This window comes from Xenopus laevis, chromosome 5L (genome assembly GCF_017654675.1).
Source record: "Xenopus laevis strain J_2021 chromosome 5L, Xenopus_laevis_v10.1, whole genome shotgun sequence".
Classification (NCBI taxonomy): Eukaryota; Metazoa; Chordata; class Amphibia; order Anura; family Pipidae; genus Xenopus; species Xenopus laevis.
The window spans coordinates 160,757,909-160,777,171 of NC_054379.1; the positions used below are offsets into that span (position 1 = coordinate 160,757,909).

The 19,263-nt window shown below is 41.9% G+C and overlaps 1 non-coding gene across 1 annotated transcript; it reads left to right on the forward strand.

Moving 5' to 3' along the window:
- Nucleotides 1-13,062: 13,062 nt before the first annotated feature.
- LOC121393978 lies at nt 13,063-13,169 on the forward strand. The gene has a single exon (XR_005961439.1). It is a non-coding gene; the product is annotated as a U6 spliceosomal RNA (small nuclear RNA).
- The last annotated feature ends 6,094 nt before the right edge of the window (nt 13,170-19,263 follow it).

The following is a 19,263-nucleotide window of genomic DNA, read 5'->3' on the forward strand; positions in this document are numbered from 1 at the left end:
ACTTAAGTTGAAAATTAAATAAGCTTTATGAAAATTTTTAAATTCTTTACATCCCGGAAGGATGTGCTGCTCTGGGATAATCATACTATCTCGACAAGCTTATAAGTCACTGAAAGCTCAAGAAAATACATTTTCCTCCAGAATCTTCTAAACATTAAACTTCTTTGTGTATAGTTTCCCTTCAAATCCTTATTTTTCAGTTTACTTTGAAAAAATCCTTACATCAGAAAAGTGCCTATTTTTCAAATGCATTTACATTTTGTTGAGGGTATCAAACTGCCACAAGTATATAGAAATAACTGGAAGAAATGTTACAAGTGGATGGTTCAGAATGTGAGAGGTTTGGCATTTCCACATTGCTTATCACACCCTATTACAAATTAACAAACTGCAAAGTACATCCATATTAATCAAGCTTTGTAAGGTAATCAGACATAATTGTTGTTTACTGATATCACTTTGTTGCATGTGTTACTGAGAGTTCACCAGAGTTGTCTGTATACTGCAGCCTTGTGCCTTTATATGGTCACAGAACCCCTCAGTGACTTCTAATATCCTTATCATTTACAGTAGGGGGTACATTATCCCTTATAATACATGAGTGATACTCAGAGTTCCCTGTATAACTCAGCCTGTAGCCTTGTGCCTTTATATGGTCACAGAACAACCCCTCAGTGACTTCTAATATCCTTATCATTTACAGTAGGGGGTAAATTATCCCTTATAATACAAGTGATACTCAGAGTTCCCTGTATAACTCAGCCTGCAGCCTTGTGCCTTTATATGGTCACAGAACCCCTCAGTGACTTCTAACATCCTTATCATTTAAAGTAGGGGGTACATTATCCCTTATAATACATGAGTGATACGCAGAGTTCCCTGTATAACTCAGCCTGCAGCCTTGTGCCTTTATATGGTCACAGAACCCCTCAGTGACTTCTAATATCCTTATCATTTAAAGTAGGGGGTACATTATCCCTTATAATACATGAGTGATACTCAGAGTTCCCTGTATAACTCAGCCTGCAGCCTTGTGCCTTTATATGGTCACAGAACCCCTCAGTGACTTCTAATATCCTTATCATTTAAAGTAGGGGGTACATTATCCCTTATAATACATGAGTGATACGCAGAGTTCCCTGTATAACTCAGCCTGCAGCCTTGTGCCTTTATATGGTCACAGAACCCCTCAGTGACTTCTAATATCCTTATCATTTAAAGTAGGGGGTACATTATCCCTTATAATGCATGAGTGATACTCAGAGTTCCCTGTATAACTCAGCCTGCAGCCTTGTGCCTTTATATGGTCAAAGAACAACCCCTCAGTGACTTCTAATATCCTTATCATTTACAGTAGGGGGTACATTATCGCTTATAATACATGAGGGATACTCAGAGTTCCCTGTATAACTCAGCCTGCAGCCTTGTGCCTTTATATGGTCACAGAAAAACAGCCCCTCGGTGACTTCTAATATCCTTATCATTTAAAGTAGGGGGTACATTATCCCTTATAATACATGAGTGATACGCAGAGTTCCCTGTATAACTCAGCCTGCAGCCTTGTGCCTTTATATGGTCACAGAACCCCTCAGTGACTTCTAATATCCTTATCATTTAAAGTAGGGGGTACATTATCCCTTATAATGCATGAGTGATACTCAGAGTTCCCTGTATAACTCAGCCTGCAGCCTTGTGCCTTTATATGGTCAAAGAACAACCCCTCAGTGACTTCTAATATCCTTATCATTTACAGTAGGGGGTACATTATCCCTTATAATACATGAGTGATACTCAGAGTTCCCTGTATAACTCAGCCTGCAGCCTTGTGTCTTTATATGGTCACAGAACAACCCCTCAGTGACTTCTAATATCCTTATCATTTACAGTAGGGGATGCATTATCCCTTATAATACATGAGTGATACTCAGAGTTCCCTGTATAACTCAGCCTGCAGCCTTGTGCCTTTATATGGTCACAGAACAACCCCTCAGTGACTTCTAATATCCTTATCATTTACAGTAGGGGGTACATTATTCCTTATAATACATGAGTGATGCTCAGAGTTCCCTGTATAACTCAGCCTGCAGCCTTGTGCCTTTATATGGTCACAGAACAACCCCTCAGTGACTTCTAATATCCTTATCATTTACAGTAGGGGGTACATTATTCCTTATAATACATGAGTGATACTCAGAGTTCCCTGTATAACTCAGCCTGCAGCCTTGTGCCTTTATATGGGCACAGAACCCCTCAGTGACTTCTAGTATCCTTATCATTTAAAGTAGGGGGTACATTATCCCTTATAATACATGAGTGATACTCAGAGTTCCGTGTATAACTCAGCCTGTAGCCTTGTGCCTTTATATGGTCACAGAACAACCCCTCAGTGACTTCAAATATCCTTATCATTTACAGTAGGGGGTACATTATCCATTATAACACCTAAGCTATATATAAACAAGCTGGATGAATAGATGTGCTTGGAACGAAGGTATTTTCCATATTTGATATCATTAAGGATGAAAACAGGATATGTATGTAACCTTTCATCAAGATAAAGAACAATACAGGTGATGATAAAGGAAGATCTTTAGCACACAAAGTGTTCATGAGTTGATACGCAATGTCCACGAGGCGATTACTAATCCTGATATCAATGCCCAGTACCCATCAAGTTATGTTTTAATAATTTATGGAATCAGAACAACCAATTGTATGAAAATATAGTTATGATGCAAGTTATTTTTTCTTTATATAACTCATACAAAATATATATATATATATACATATATATATATATATATATATATATATATATACATATACACACACGAATACCAGACAACCGTCACACCCATATAAAAAATCTTCACTTCTTTATTTTTATTGTATCAAAGTCCTGAGACTGTTAAGGAATAACGACCTTTAGGGAATTGGCCCCTAAGCCTGTAAAAGACCATTTAGCCAGTAATGATTAGAGATGTCGCGAACTGTTCGCCGGCGAACTTGTTCGCGCGAACATCGGGTGTTCGCGCTCGCCGGAAGTTCGCGAACGTCGCGCGACGTTCGCCATTTTGGGTTCGCCATTGTTGGCGCTTTTTTTTGCCCTCTCACCCCAGACCAGCAGGTACATGGCAGCCAATCAGGAAGCTCTCCCCTGGACCACTCCCCTTCCCTATAAAAACCGAAGCCCTGCAGCGTTTTTTCACTCTGCCTGTGTGTGCTGAAGAGATAGTGTAGGGAGAGAGCTGCTGCCTGTTAGTGATTTCAGGGACAGTTGAAAGTTTGCTGGCTAGTAATCGTTTTGATACTGCTCTGTTATTGGAGGGACAGAAGTCTGCAGGGGTTTGAGGGACATTTAAGCTTAGGTAGCTTTGCTGGCTAGTAATCTACCTTCTACTGCAGTGCTCTGTATGTAGCTGCAGTGGGCAGCTGTCCTGCTTCTGATCTCATCTGCTGACTGCTGCAATAGCAATAGTCCTTGTAAGGACTGCTTTTATTTATTTTTTTGTTGTTTTACTACTACTACTACTACTACTACTACTACTACTACTATAAGAGCCCAGTGCTATTAGTCTAGCAGTGTTGGGGAGTGGGACTGGTGTGCTAATCTGCTGCTCCTAGTAGTTCAGCAGCACCAACTTTAATTTTTTTTTTTTAATATTCATTCTTTTTTATTTAACTTTTTTTTATTTTACTATCGCTGTAGTAGTGTATAAGTTGACCTTTTAGGCATTATTTGCCCTGTAGGCATTTTTTGCCCAGTGTGTTATTCAACCAACTGCTATCTAGCTGTGTGCCCGTGTTCACATTCTGTCTAAATATCCATAATATTACCGTCTCCAGAAAAAACACCGGAGTGACTTTTTTCAAGCAGCCATAATAAATTTTACGTAATCCGTATCCATCGCTGTAGTAGTGTATAAGTTGACCTTTTAGGCATTATTTGCCCTGTAGGCATTTTTTGCCCAGTGTGTTATTCAACCAACTGCTATCTAGCTGTGTGCCCGTGTTCACATTCTGTCTAAATATCCATAATATTACCGTCTCCAGAAAAAACACCGGAGTGACTTTTTTCAAGCAGCCATAATAAATTTTACGTAATCCGTATCCATCGCTGTAGTAGTGTATAAGTTGACCTTTTAGGCATTATTTGCCCTGTAGGCATTTTTTGCCCAGTGTGTTATTCAACCAACTGTTATCTAGCTGTGTGACCGTGTTCACATTCTGTCTAAATATCCATAATATTACCGTCTCCAGAAAAAACACCGGAGTGACTTTTTTCAAGCAGCCATAATAAATTTTACGTAATCCGTATCCATCGCTGTAGTAGTGTATAAGTTGACCTTTTAGGCATTATTTGCCCTGTAGGCATTTTTTGCCCAGTGTGTTATTCAACCAACTGCTATCTAGCTGTGTGCCCGTGTTCACATTCTGTCTAAATATCCATAATATTACCGTCTCCAGAAAAAACACCGGAGTGACTTTTTTTCAAGCAGCATTCTTATATTTTACGTAATCCGTATCCACCGCTGTGTATACGTTGACCTTGTAGGCATTATTTGCCCTGTAGGCATTTTTTGCCCAGTGTGTTATTCAACCAACTGCTATCTAGCTGTGTGCCCGTGTTCACATTCTGTCTAAATATCCATAATATTACCGTCTCCAGAAAAAACACCGGAGTGACTTTTTTTCAAGCAGCATTCTTATATTTTACGTAATCCGTATCCACCGCTGTGTATACGTTGACCTTGTAGGCATTATTTGCCCTGTAGGCATTTTTTGCCCAGTGTGTTATTCAACCAACTGCTATCTAGCTGTGTGCCCGTGTTCACATTCTGTCTAAATATCCATAATATTACCGTCTCCAGAAAAAACACCGGAGTGACTTTTTTTCAAGCAGCATTCTTATATTTTACGTAATCCGTATCCACCGCTGTGTATACGTTGACCTTGTAGGCATTATTTGCCCTGTAGGCATTTTTTGCCCAGTGTGTTATTCAACCAACTGCTATCTAGCTGTGTGCCCGTGTTCACATTCTGTCTAAATATCCATAATATTACCGTCTCCAGAAAAAACACCGGAGTGACTTTTTTTCAAGCAGCATTCTTATATTTTACGTAATCCGTATCCACCGCTGTGTATACGTTGACCTTGTAGGCATTATTTGCCCTGTAGGCATTTTTTGCCCAGTGTGTTATTCAACCAACTGCTATCTAGCTGTGTGCCCGTGTTCACATTCTGTCTAAATATCCATAATATTACCGTCTCCAGAAAAAACACCGGAGTGACTTTTTTTCAAGCAGCATTCTTATATTTTACGTAATCCGTATCCACCGCTGTGTATACGTTGACCTTTTAGGCATTATTTGCCCTGTAGGCATTTTTTGCCCAGTGTGTTATTCAACCAACTGCTATCTAGCTGTGTGCCCGTGTTCACATTCTGTCTAAATATCCATAATATTACCGTCTCCAGAAAAAACACCGGAGTGACTTTTTTTCAAGCAGCATTCTTATATTTTACGTAATCCGTATCCACCGCTGTGTATACGTTGACCTTGTAGGCATTATTTGCCCTGTAGGCATTTTTTGCCCAGTGTGTTATTCAACCAACTGCTATCTAGCTGTGTGCCCGTGTTCACATTCTGTCTAAATATCCATAATATTACCGTCTCCAGAAAAAACACCGGAGTGACTTTTTTTCAAGCAGCATTCTTATATTTTACGTAATCCGTATCCACCGCTGTGTATACGTTGACCTTGTAGGCATTATTTGCCCTGTAGGCATTTTTTGCCCAGTGTGTTATTCAACCAACTGCTATCTAGCTGTGTGCCCGTGTTCACATTCTGTCTAAATATCCATAATATTACCGTCTCCAGAAAAAACACCGGAGTGACTTTTTTTCAAGCAGCATTCTTATATTTTACGTAATCCGTATCCACCGCTGTGTATACGTTGACCTTTTAGGCATTATTTGCCCTGTAGGCATTTTTTGCCCAGTGTGTTATTCAACCAACTGCTATCTAGCTGTGTGCCCGTGTTCACATTCTGTCTAAATATCCATAATATTACCGTCTCCAGAAAAAACACCGGAGTGACTTTTTTTCAAGCAGCATTCTTATATTTTACGTAATCCGTATCCACCGCTGTGTATACGTTGACCTTGTAGGCATTATTTGCACAGTGTTTTCTTCAAACCGCCATCTAGCTGTGTGAGCTTGTTCACATTTTGTCTAAATATTGATAATATTATCGTCTCTAGAAAAACCACTTGAGTTACTTTTTTTCAAGCAGCATTCATATATTTTACGTAATCCGTATCCACCGCTGTGTATACGTTGACCTTGTAGGCATTATTTGCACACTGTTTTCTTCAAACTGCCATCTAGCTGTGTGTATTATCGTTTCCAGAAAAACCAACTGAGTTTTTGTTGTTGTTGTTTTTTTAAAAATAATGCCAGGCAAAGGCAGGCCGCCACGCAGAGGCCGTGCTAGGGGCCGTGCTGCTATGCAATCCTGTGGCCCTAGCAAATTGCCCAGTTTTAAAAAGCCAATGACCCTGAACTCCCAAAATGCTGAAGAGGTAGTTGACTGGCTTACACAGCACACCCCATCCTCTACCGTTTCTAACTTTACCACAACATCCTCCTCATCCTCCACTGCTATGGCCACCCCACGTAACACTTCCTCCACCACCGGTGCCCCTTCTTCACTGGGGTCAGAGGAGTTATTTTCCCATGAGTTTCTTGAACTGAGTAATGCGCAACCATTATTGCCAGAAGAAGATGAAGGAGATGAGGACCTTACACCAGATTTAATTCTGGCAGAGAACACGATAGAGATGGACATAATGAGTGATGAGGAGGAGGTCCCCGCTGCTGCTTCCTTCTGTGATGTGTCAGAAGAAATTGATGCATCTGAGGAGAATGATGATGAGGAGATTGATGTTTTGTGGGTGCCTAGTAGAAGAGAGCAAGAGGAGGGTAGTTCAGATGGAGAGACGGAGAGTCAGAGAGGCAGTAGGAGAATAAGACCTAGAAGAAGCAGGGAGGACAGCCCGCAGGGATCAGTAGGGCAACAACATGTATCGGCACCTGTGTTCAGCCGGCCAACGCACCCGCCATTGCCGCCAATACCGCCAACTCCGCCAACTTCTACTGTTACCGCCAGATCGCACACTTCCAAAAAGTCAGCAGTGTGGGATTTTTTTAATGTGTGTGCCTCTGACAAAAGCATTGTAATTTGCAATGAGTGCAGTCAGAAACTGAGCCTTGGTAAGCCCAACAGCCACATAGGTACAACTTCTATGCGAAGGCACATGAGCGGCAAGCACAAAGCACTTTGGGAGCAACACCTCAAAGGCAACAGGCAAACTAAAAGCCACACTCCTTCTGGTCCAGCATCTTACTGCTCTACCTCTGCTCTCCTTGACCCGTCTGAACCACCCTCCACTCCGCCTTCCACCTTGACCACCTGTTCCCATTCCCAGTCATCTGCCACCAGCCAAGTTTCTGTGAAGGCCATGTTTGAGCGTAAGAAGCCAATGTCTGACTGTCACCCCCTTGCGCGGCGTCTGACAGCTGGCTTGTCTGCACTCTTAGCCCGCCAGCTTTTACCATACCAGCTGGTGGACTCTGAGGCCTTCCGCAAATTTGTAGCAATTGGGACACCGCAGTGGAAGGTACCCAGCCGCAATTTTTTTTCTAAAAAGGGAATACCACACCTGTACCAACATGTGCAGAGCCAAGTTACCGCATCTCTGTCACTTAGTGTTGGGCCAAAGGTCCATATGACTACTGACGCATGGTCCTCCAAGCATGGTCAGGGCAGGTATGTCACCTACACTGCCCACTGGGTGAACTTGGTAATGGCTGGGAAGCAGGGAATGGGTAGCTCAACAACAACAGTGGAGTTGGTGTCACCGCCACGGATTGCACGCGGTTCTGCCACCACCTCTACTCCTCCATCGCTCTCTACCTCGTCTTCTTCTTCTTCTTCTTACTCTGCTGCTGGGTCCTCCTTCTCCTCCTCCACACCTGTGCACCCCCAGCTCCCCCTAGGCTATTCGACGTGCCAGGTACGCCGTTGTCACGCTGTCTTGGGGATGACGTGCCTGGAAAGCAAAAACCATACCGGATCTGTACTCCTGTCATCTCTGCAGTCACAGGCCGATCGGTGGCTGACCCCACACCAACTGCAGATCGGAAAAGTGGTGTGTGACAATGGAAGCAATCTGTTGGCAGCGTTGAGACTAGGCAATTTAACACATGTGCCCTGCATGGCACATGTGTTAAATTTAATAGTCCAACGTTTTGTCTCCAAGTACCCAGGATTCCAGGACGTTCTCACCCAGTCCAGAAAGGTGTCGGCCCATTTCAGGCGTTCCTACACAGCCATGGCACGCCTTGCTGACATTCAGCAGCGCTACAACATGCCAGTCAGGCGTTTGATTTCTGACAGCCAGACTCGCTGGAATTCAACGCTCCTTATGTTGGAACGTCTGCTGCAACAACAAAGGGCCGTCAACGAGTACCTTTTTGAACTGGGTGGTAGGACTGGATCTGCACAGCTGGGGATTTTTTTCCCCCGTTACTGGGTGCTTATGCGCGATGCCTGCAGGCTCATGCGACCTTTTGAAGAGGTGACAAATATGGTCAGTCGCACCGAAGGCACCATCAGCGACCTAATACCCTTCGCTTTATTCCTGGAGCGTGCCGTGCGACGAGTGACAGATGAGGCTGTAGACCAGCGTGACGAGGAGCTGGAAGCGCACGATTTCTGGTCGGAATCACCAGAACGAACCCAGGCACCTGCTGCAACGCAGGGAGAGGTGCCAGAAGTGGAGTCAGAGGAGGAAGGTGGCTTTGTGGAGGAGGAGGAGGAGGACCAACAGGAGCAGGCTTCCCAGGGGGCTAGTGGTGACCTTTTGGGGACCCCTGGTCTTGTACGTGGCTGGGGGGAGGAGACCGTGGATGATGCAGTCCTTGATAATGAGGAAGCGGAGATGGATAGCTCTGCATCCAACCTTGTGAGAATGGGGTCTTTCATGCTGTCATGCCTGTTGAAGGACCCCCGTATCAAGAGGCTTAAGGAGAAGGACCTGTACTGGGTCGCAACGCTACTAGACCCTCGGTACAAGCATAAAGTGTCAGAAATGTTACCAACATACCACAAGTCCGAAAAGATGCGGCATTTACAAACCAGCCTGCAAAACATGTTGTACAATGCTTTTAAGGGTGATGTCACTTCAGGAACTCATCAACATTCCAGGGGCAGAGGTGCCAGTAATCCTGCCACGAGCACACCTGCAAGGACAAAGCCCTTTGGCCAGTCTGTAACGTCAGACATGCAAATGTTTTTCTGTCCAAGGCAGCGCCACAACCCTTCTGGATCCACCCTCAAAGAACGCCTCGACCGGCAGGTAGCGGACTACCTGGCATTAACTGCAGATATCGACACTCTGAGGAGCGATGAACCCCTGGACTACTGGGTGCGCAGGCTTGATCTGTGGCCAGAGCTGTCACAATTTGCCATGAACCTCTTGTCTTGCCCAGCCTCAAGTGTGCTCTCAGAAAGGACCTTCAGTGCAGCAGGAGGGATTGTAACTGAGAAGAGAACTCGCCTAGGTCACAAAAGTGTCGATTACCTGACCTTTATTAAAATGAATGAGGGGTGGATCTCGGAGGGTTACTGCACGCCGGAAGACTTGTTCTGACTTCTATGCAGCTGTCCTTCTCTTCAAGCCTCATGACTCCACACACAGCTGTCCTTTAGCGTCCTCCTCCCTCCGCCACCGTTACAAACTAGGGTGCAAACCCTACTGGTTTAATTTTTTCTGGCCTCTGTGCTTCAGTGGCTGCAACCAAAAAAACTGGGCAAACAATGTCTACAAGGTCAACGTATGGCGAAAAATGACTATTTTCAGCATTTATATGGCATATTTTTTCTGGCAACTGTGCTTCAGTGGCTGCGTCCAAAAAAAATGCATATTTTCTGCATTTATATGGCATAATTTTTCTGGCCTCTGTGCTTCAGTGGCTGCAACCAAAAAAATGCATATTTTCTGCATTTATATGGCATAATTTTTCTGGCCTCTGTGCTTCAGTGGCTGCAACCAAAAAAATTTATATTTTCTGCATTTATATGGCATAATTTTTCTGTCAACTGTGCTTCAGTGGCTGCGACCAAAAAAATGCATATTTTCTGCATTTATATGACATAATTTTTCTGTCAACTGTGCTTCAGTGGCTGCAACCAAAAAAATTTATATTTTCTGCATTTATATGGCATATTTTTTCTGGCAACTGTGCTTCAGTGGCTGCAACCAAAAAAATTTATATTTTCTGCATTTATATGGCATAATTTTTCTGTCAACTGTGCTTCAGTGGCTGCGACCAAAAAAATGCATATTTTCTGCATTTATATGACATAATTTTTCTGGCCTCTGTGCTTCAGTGGCTGCAACCAAAAAAATTTATATTTTCTGCATTTATATGGCATAATTTTTCTGTCAACTGTGCTTCAGTGGCTGCGACCAAAAAAATGCATATTTTCTGCATTTATATGGCATATTTTTTATGGCCTCTGTGCTTCAGTGTCTGCGACAAAAAAAATGTATATTGTTAGCATTTATATGGCATATTTTTCCTGGCCTCTGTGCTGCAGTGGCTGCGACAAAAAAAAAATAATATTGTTTGCATTTATATGGCATATTTTTTCTGGCCTCTGTGCTGCAGTGGCTGCGACAAAAAAAAATTAATATTGTTTGCATTTATATGGCATATTTTTTCTGGCCTCTGTGCTGCAGTGGCTGCCACAAAAAAAAATTAATATTTTCAGCATTTATATGGCATATTGTTTCTGGACTTCTGGTTCAGTGGCTGCGACAAAAAAAACATAATTTTTCAGGAAAGTACACATGCCTAATTTTTCAGGGTTCTGCAACAGTGGCAAAATCGCATCTTTTATGGTCACCGCAGGTGATCAATAAAGTAGACCAAAACTGGGCCCACACTGCAGAATCTGTGTTTTTTGGTTCACTTCACTGTACATTGAATTACCTCTGCCTGACCGTGCACGTGCGCACAAGCACGGTGACTGCTAAACACACCACTACAGAAATATTGCCACCAACAGGACGAACATCCTGGAGGTGACAAGCAACTAGTAATTAAAAACTATTATTTGCTCACTTGACGGTATCATTCATTAAAGCTCTTTGCGTCTTTTTGCGTTGCAGTAAGCACCGCGTTTCGTCTTTGCGTGTGAACAGGCTGTAACTTTTACACGACTTGATTGGCATGTAGACGCCGGACGTTTTAAAGCATTTTATTACACAGGTTTAGAAATGTAGTGTGATTTCTGCCCTTTACAGCACAAAACGCAGCGCTGTGTCAACAATGGATTTTTTAGAAACATTTTTGCCCATGATCCCCCTCTGGCATGCCACTGTCCAGGTCGTTGCACCCTTTAAACAACTTTAAAATCATTTTTCTGGCCAGAAATGTCTTTTCTAGATGTTAAAGTTCGCCTTCCCATTGAAGTCTATGGGGTTCGCGAACCGTTCGCGAACCGCTCGCATTTTTGCGCAAGTTCGCGAATATGTTCGCGAACTTTTTTTCCGACGTTCGCTACATCCCTAGTAATGATAGGCATCACACGTAGAATACATTACTGGAATCTATGCAGCTGAACTTTAATTCTACAAGGCTCACTCATGAGATCCTTACCACATTCCTTGCAGAAGTGTCTGCCATAATCAACTCGAGGCCTCTGGTTCCAGTGTCTACAGACACAGAGGGGCAAATTCACTAAGATTCGTAGTTGCGCCAGGCGTAACTTCGCCGCATTTCGCCAGGCGTAGTTTCGCCAGCACTTCGCAAATTCACTAAAATCCGAAGTTGCGCGCAGGGGTAGCGTAAGGTTGCGAAGTTGCGCTAGCGTTGATTCGCTAAGTAAAGCGAAGTTACGCTAACGAAGGCTAATTTGCATACGGCGCCAAATTCGAATTTCAATGGAGGAATAAGTATCAGCACTACAAATGGCTAGAAAAGCTTCAAAACATCAAATAAAAATTTTATTTTGCCCTACACATGTGCCCACTGTCTAGGTAAGTTGCCATGAGTCAGGAAATGTAGGGGGGAAGGAGGGGAGCCCCAAAATTTTTTTCGATCTTTTTCAGCCTATCACCCATAATGTAGAAAACATGCCAGCGTTTTTTGACTTTTTATGAAGCAATCCCTATCTACTCTATTGCGCTTCACCTGGTCTGAGGTGGCGAAGGAAGTCTAGCGTAAAAGGTAGCGTTCAGTACACTGCGCAAGTTAGTGAATTTGCGTAGTTACGTCGCTAGCGAAACTTCGCCAGGCGTAAGGGTGCGAAGTAACACTAGCGAAACTACGCCAGCGTTCGTTAGTGAATTTGCGCAGTAACGAAAATGCCAAACGCTAGCGAAGTAACGCTAGCGTTCGGCGCTTCGGCGCTTAGTGAATTTGCCCCAGAATCTCCAGTCATCCTCACCTCAGCTACTCTTCTCACCCAGAAAATTGGGAATGCCCCGGTTCCACCTGGTGACCTTGCAGCAGGGAACCTCTATCAAAGTCAGTGGCGGCATGTGCAGCACCTGGCAACCTGTTTCTGAAACAGATGGAAGAAGGGGGACCTTGTTCTTTTGCAAGGACGGAGAAAGTGGCAAAGACTGAGTCCTAATCTACAGGTAGGAGACCTTATCATACTAAAAGACCAATAAACCCAGCGGATTGATTGGGCAATGGGATTTATCACAAAGTGCCTTCCTAGTGAGGTTGGTAAGGTACATAAAGTAGAAGTGAGAATTGCTAATGATGGTGCCACAAAGACTTTCAATCGGCCCATCAATGAACTTGTTCTGATCTTACCCTTTGGGGATTGAACTCGTATTTGCTTCATCAGCACTTGAAATAAGAGACTCCCACTGATCTTCACAGGACTTTGTTATATTGAAATGCCATGTTGTTGCATTGTATGCTTGTTTTTCTCTTCTGTTTTACAGATCTCAGGGTCTTCAAGCAAAATTGCACTAACGCTCGCTTCGGCAGCATATAAACTAAAATTGGAATGATACAGAGAAGATTAGCTTGGCCCCTGCGCAAGGATGACACGCAAATTCGTGAAGCGTTCCATATTTTCTCAAAGACTACCTCTGGGAGCACCTGGATAACACCTGAACTGGCACTTATATAACAGTGTAACAAACTGTAACCCACAGCACCTTAATACCCCTCTGAATTGTGTCTGTATGTTACCCTCCCATTTAGACTGTAAGCTCTACGGGGTAGGGTCCTCTAGCCTTTTGTTTCCTTGATAGGGATGTAGCGAACTGTTCGCCGGCGAACTAGTTCGCGCGAACTTCGACTGTTCGCGTCCGCCGAATGTTCGCGAACGTCGCGCGACGTTCACCATTATGAGTTCGCGTTCGATTCGAAAAAAATCGTTCGACCATTCGACCATTCGATTCCTTCGACCGCTAAAATCGAAGGATTTTCGTTCGAATCGAACGATCGAAGCCATTCGATTGAATGAAATCATTCCATAGAATGGCTTAGATCGTTCGATTCGAATGAAAATCGTTCGATTCGAATGAAAATCGTTCGATCGTACGATTAAAATCCTTCGATCGTTCGAATCGAACGATTTTGCGGGTGTTCGAAGTTCGCGAATTGTTCACGAACTGTTCGCATTTTTTGCCGGTGTTCGCGAACGGCTTCGCGAACACATAAACGGCAGTTCGCTACATCCCTATTCCTTGACACTGAGCACTTAATCTGTATTGTAATTATATTTTTTATATTTATGTGAATTGTATTTCTAATAATGCACTTATTGTTACTTTTTATTCCAATGACCCCTTGTTTGTTACTACTAATTTACTGTTTTGCTGTACAGTGCTTTGCCCTCAAGGAGCACTTTACAAATAAAAATATACATACTAATGTTTATTTTGTATTTTTATTGCCGTTATGTTTAATATAATATAGTTTAAAGACGGGGAGTGTGCTGTCCCAGTAGATAAAGTTTGTTATGTTAAAATGTATGTTTAATGCTTAAAGGGATCCTGTCATCAGAAAACATGTTTTTTTTCAAAACACATCAGTTAATAGTGCTACTCCAGCAGACTTCTGCACTGAAATCCATTTCTCAAAAGAGCAAACAGATTTTTTTATATTCAATTTTGAAATCTGAAATGGGGCAAGACATATTGTCAATTTCCCAGCTGCCCTTGGTCATGTGACTTGTGCCTGCACTTTAGGAGAGAAATGCTTTCTGACAGGCTGCTCTTTTCCTTTTCAATGTAACTGAATGTGTCTCAGTGGGACATGGGTTTTTACTATTGAGTGTTGTTCTTAGATCTACCAGGCAGCTGTTATCTTGTGTTAGGGAGCTGCTATCTGGTTACCTTCCCATTGTTCTTTTGTTTGGCTGCTGGGGGGGGAAAAGGGAGGGGTGATATCACTCCAACTTTCAGTACAGCAGTAAAGAGTGATTGAAGTTTATCAGAGCACATGTCACATGACTTGGGGCAGCTGGGAAACTGACAATATGTCTAGCCCCATGTCAGATTTCAAAATTAAATATAAAAAAATCTGTTTGCTCTTTTGAGAAATGGATTTCAGTGCAGAATTCTGATGGAGCAGCACTATTAACTGATTCATTTTCAAAAAAAATTTCCCCCATGACAGTATCCCTTTAAATGCTTACCTATTATTATGCTGCCACCTAGTGACCAAAGCGATACAGCAGTGACTTTTTGTCAGAGAACAAGGAAGTAAAAAATGTTTTCCCCTTCCTGCCCCTAATTTGCATATGCAAATTAGGGTTCGGATTCGGTTTGGTATTCGGCTGAATCTTTCATGAAGGATTCGGGGGTTCGGCCGAATCCAAAAAAGTGGATTCGGTGCATCCCTAATTAATTATGTCGTAGTTATTATGTCGTAGTTGGGATCAAGTACAAGTGACTGTTTTATTATTACAGAGAAAAAGGAGATCATTTAAAATCTTTGAATTATTTGGATAAAATTGAGTCCATGCAGGGTTGGACTGGGCGGGAAAAACCCAGTGGGCCCCTGCTGGCCCAGACCTGCTCCCTGGATCATCAGCAAAAAAAAAAAGACGTGGGCAAAAAAACGTGCACACACTTCAAAAAAAAAAAAACTTGCGGCGGAGAGCAGGGGTCTGGAGGGGGCCCTGAGACAGCAGTACCGGTAGGCGCCAGGCCCCCCAGTCTGACCCTGAGTTCACGGGAGATAAACTTTCTTTGCAACAGGTTTCCGAATAACAAATCCCGTACCTGTAGTGAGTATATTCAAATTATATAAAAAAACTACAAAAATCACACAGATACATAGGCTTCTAACTTTAGGGGTAAATTGAGTTTACTAATACAAATCCCTGCGTATATATTTATTCATGTACCAAGTGATTTTATTATAAAAAAAAAAAAGGTCAAACGTATTCTTAGAATTGAAAACATGGGATAATCATACTGCACAAAGAATATTGTGACATGCCAGTTAATAGAATTCATATCTATTACTAAACGCTGTAATCTCCTGACCACAAATTTGACATTCTGCCAGAATCCTTATACTGTAATTATATTGTACAGAAATGAAATGTATATTCATGTGTAATGTATATTAAGCTCCCTTTTGTCTGCTTCTGGCATAGGATCATCCGGAAAGCGTTCTGCACCATCTCCTTAAAGGGATTGTGTCATGATTTTTATGGCGTCATTTTTATTTCTAAATTACAGTTTATACTGCAATTAACTTACTTTCCCATGTAAAATTTCATTCCTAATCCAGCAACTTTATTTCTTGAGTTGTAAGGCAGCCATCTCAGGTCATTTTGCCTGGTCATGTGCAGGCCCGGATTTGTAGCCACAAAGGCCCATGACTAGTGCGACAAAAAATGAAGGGCGGCATGCCGCCCAGATGCATCATGGAGCCCTTTCTTTCCCACGTTTGCCAGTGCTTATGTATATACGCGCGTGCGCTCACAGCGGTAGGAGGGGAGTGCGCTAGGACCGCGCTGCTGGCCGATCTGACCACATGGACTAGGGACTTCCGCCCGAGGAATCCGGTCCTGGCCATTTGCTTTCAGAAAGAGCAAGTGCTGCACTATGGTACTGCTTTCTGACTGGCTATTGTTTTTCCTACTCAATGAAACTGAAGGACTTGGATTTTTACTATAGAGTGCTGTTCTTATATCTATCAGGTTACCTTCCCACTATCTGGTTACCTTCCCACTGTTCTGCTGATGGGCTGCTGGGGGATAAGGGAAGAGGGTGATATCTCTCCAACTTGCAGGGCAGCAGTATCCAAGGTACAAAAAGGTGTTTATTCAGCAAACAACTGCTAACGTTTTGGCTAGCTCAAAAGATCACTTTGAGAAAGGCTAAAGGGCTGGCCAAAACGTTAGCAGTTTTTTGCTGAATAAACACCTTTTTTCACCTTGGATAAGACCTGTGAGTGCATGCCTTATTTGGGACAGTTTTATATATATATATCTATATATATATATATATATATATATATATATATATATATATATATATATATATATATATATATATATATATATATATATATATAATATCAAAACAGGGGGGTTGTGGGAGCACTCTAAGGCTTTAAAGTATATATATATATATATAAGTATAATAAATGCTATTGCATATGTACCCAAAACAGGGGTTATTTTGTTACAAAGTTATGATCATAAAATTGATAAGCCACCATACCACGTCAAGGTAAACCCCGAATGGCGGTCCCTAACTTGTTTTATTTATTTTTTATGTGCATTTTAGCATTACCTGTAATCAATGTCCGTTGAACGCTGTTTTTTCACTGAGGGCTAAATCCTCCCCAGCCAGCAATCAGGCTTTTAAAGGAGAGATATTCCCATATATTCTCCTTTAAAAGCCTGATTGCTGGCTGGGGAGGAGACCGAAAAGAGTTTCGCACTCACAGGACTTAAAAATCATAAACGTGTTTTATATCACAGAGGGAAGAGCCTGACGTTTTGGTCAGCAATCTGACCTTTTTCAAAGTGAATCAACAAACAAACCGTGACCTTTTTAACCCCTAGCTGTAGGAATGGACGAGTTCAGACAGGCGGACTAGTTTTTGGAAAATTGCTTTCATAAGTTTTGGCAATAGTAGTGCCTACTTCTATGCTTAGATAAGTTATAGTTTCCTGTCTCCACTGAAAAGGATAGTTCGTACTTTAATGCAATCCTGTGACATATTTAGTGGAAGGGCTTGTGTTTTATTGACATTGAGTTTATAGTATGATATTTGACTGTAATTTGTTAAAATCTGGGTTAATTTCTAGAACGATCATTCTGGCTCTGCAAGAGTTAGGATAATATCACCTGCAAAAAGTCTATTGTGTCTCTGATCGTTTTGGCTAATGGTTCTAGAATTAAGTTAAATATTAGTGGAGACAATGGGCATCCAAAAAAATTTGCGAATAGGCGCTGGCATCTCGTTTTTGACCCTGGCGTCTGTTTTTTGGACGTCGGCATCCGTTTTTTTGGACGCGGGGTAATCGCGGGAATTCGCCGCGAATTTGCGCCTGCCGAATAAATTCGCCCATCACTAATAACGTAAAGATGTCATATTGTTTTAGGGTTGGTTATTTTATTAGTTTCTTTATTTATGATTTGATCTATTGCTTGGGTTTTTTGTTTTTGTTTCAATAAATTTGCTAACAGTTTTGTTGCTTTGTTGCCTTTTTGTATATTTAGTTAATTGAAGTCTTTGAATGCAGTGGTTTATTTTGATTAGACCTAGCTCGTATTAAGTCCAGTATCTTATCCTTTATTAACCCTTTGAAAAGCTTTCCCACCACTAACTGGCCTATAGTTTTGAGGCTAAGAATGGGATCCCTTTTTTGAATAGGCACCACATTAGCAATTCACCAGTCTCTCGGCACTATGCCAGACTTCAATAAATCCTGAAAAATTAAGTAAACAGGTTTGGCAATCACAGAGCTAAGCTCGCTAAGTACCCTGGGATGAACACCATCTGGCCCCAGACCTTTGTTTATCTTAACATGTTCTAGTCTCTTTTAAACTTCCTCATGTGTGAACTGGGCATCATTAGTTGTATTACTAGAATTGGGACTATTAAGAAGGAAACCTTCATTAACTGGTTACTCATTTGTGTAGACAGAAATAAAATATGAGTTTAGAATATCAGCTTTTTTTTGTTCTCATCAACCAGCTGAACCCTCTCTGATATTAAGTGTCCCGCCCCTTCCTGCTTAATTTTTTTACTATTTACATATTTAAAAAATAATTTTGTATTCTTCTTACTGCTTGCTACAATATCCTTTTCCACATCGATTTTAGCTTGCCTTATAGCTTTTTTGCATGATTTATTGGCCTCCTTGTACCTTATAAATGATTCGACTGTCCCAGCTAACGACGAAGTTCCTTGCTTACAAGTGGAATATACTGACAAGTATATTTATTAAGCATCATTTTAAAGACTTTCCATTTTTGTTCTGTGTTTAACTCTGTGAAAAGCATTTCCCACTTAATATGTTGCAGAGATGCCCTTATACTGTCAACGTTTCCACGTCTGAAATTTAGTGTTTTAGTTACTCCCTTATAGAATTGCTTCTGCAACAGAATCTCAAAGGAGACCATGTTATGATCACTATTCCCTAAAATCTCACCCACACAAATGCAAGAGATGAGTTCAGTATTATTAGTTTTTACAAGATCCAAAATAGAGTTATTCCTAGTAGGTTCTTGACAAGCTGGAATAAAAAGTTGTCATTCAGCATATTTACACAACTACTAGCTTTTTCTGTCTTGGCAACCCCATTACCCCAGTCAATGTCTGGATAATTGAAGTCACCCATAGCAACAACCTGACCCAGCTGTGAAGCCGCTTGTATCTGCAAGAGTAGCTGGGCTTCATACTCGACACTTATACGAGGTGGTTTATAACATACACCAATGATAATTATTTTTGTTACCTTTTGCCCAGTCAAAATCTCTATCCAGAGGGATTCTACACCCTCACCAGTGCCAGTTATGGTTATTTCTTTAGCACATGGCTTTAATTCAGGCTTTAAATACAAACACACTCCTCTACCCTTTTTAATCCCTCTGTCCCTCCTAAATAAAATTCACAGTCCGGTCAAATGTTTTATCCCATCAGGTCTCAGTGATACCAATTATATCATAATTTTTAGAGCATGCAATTAA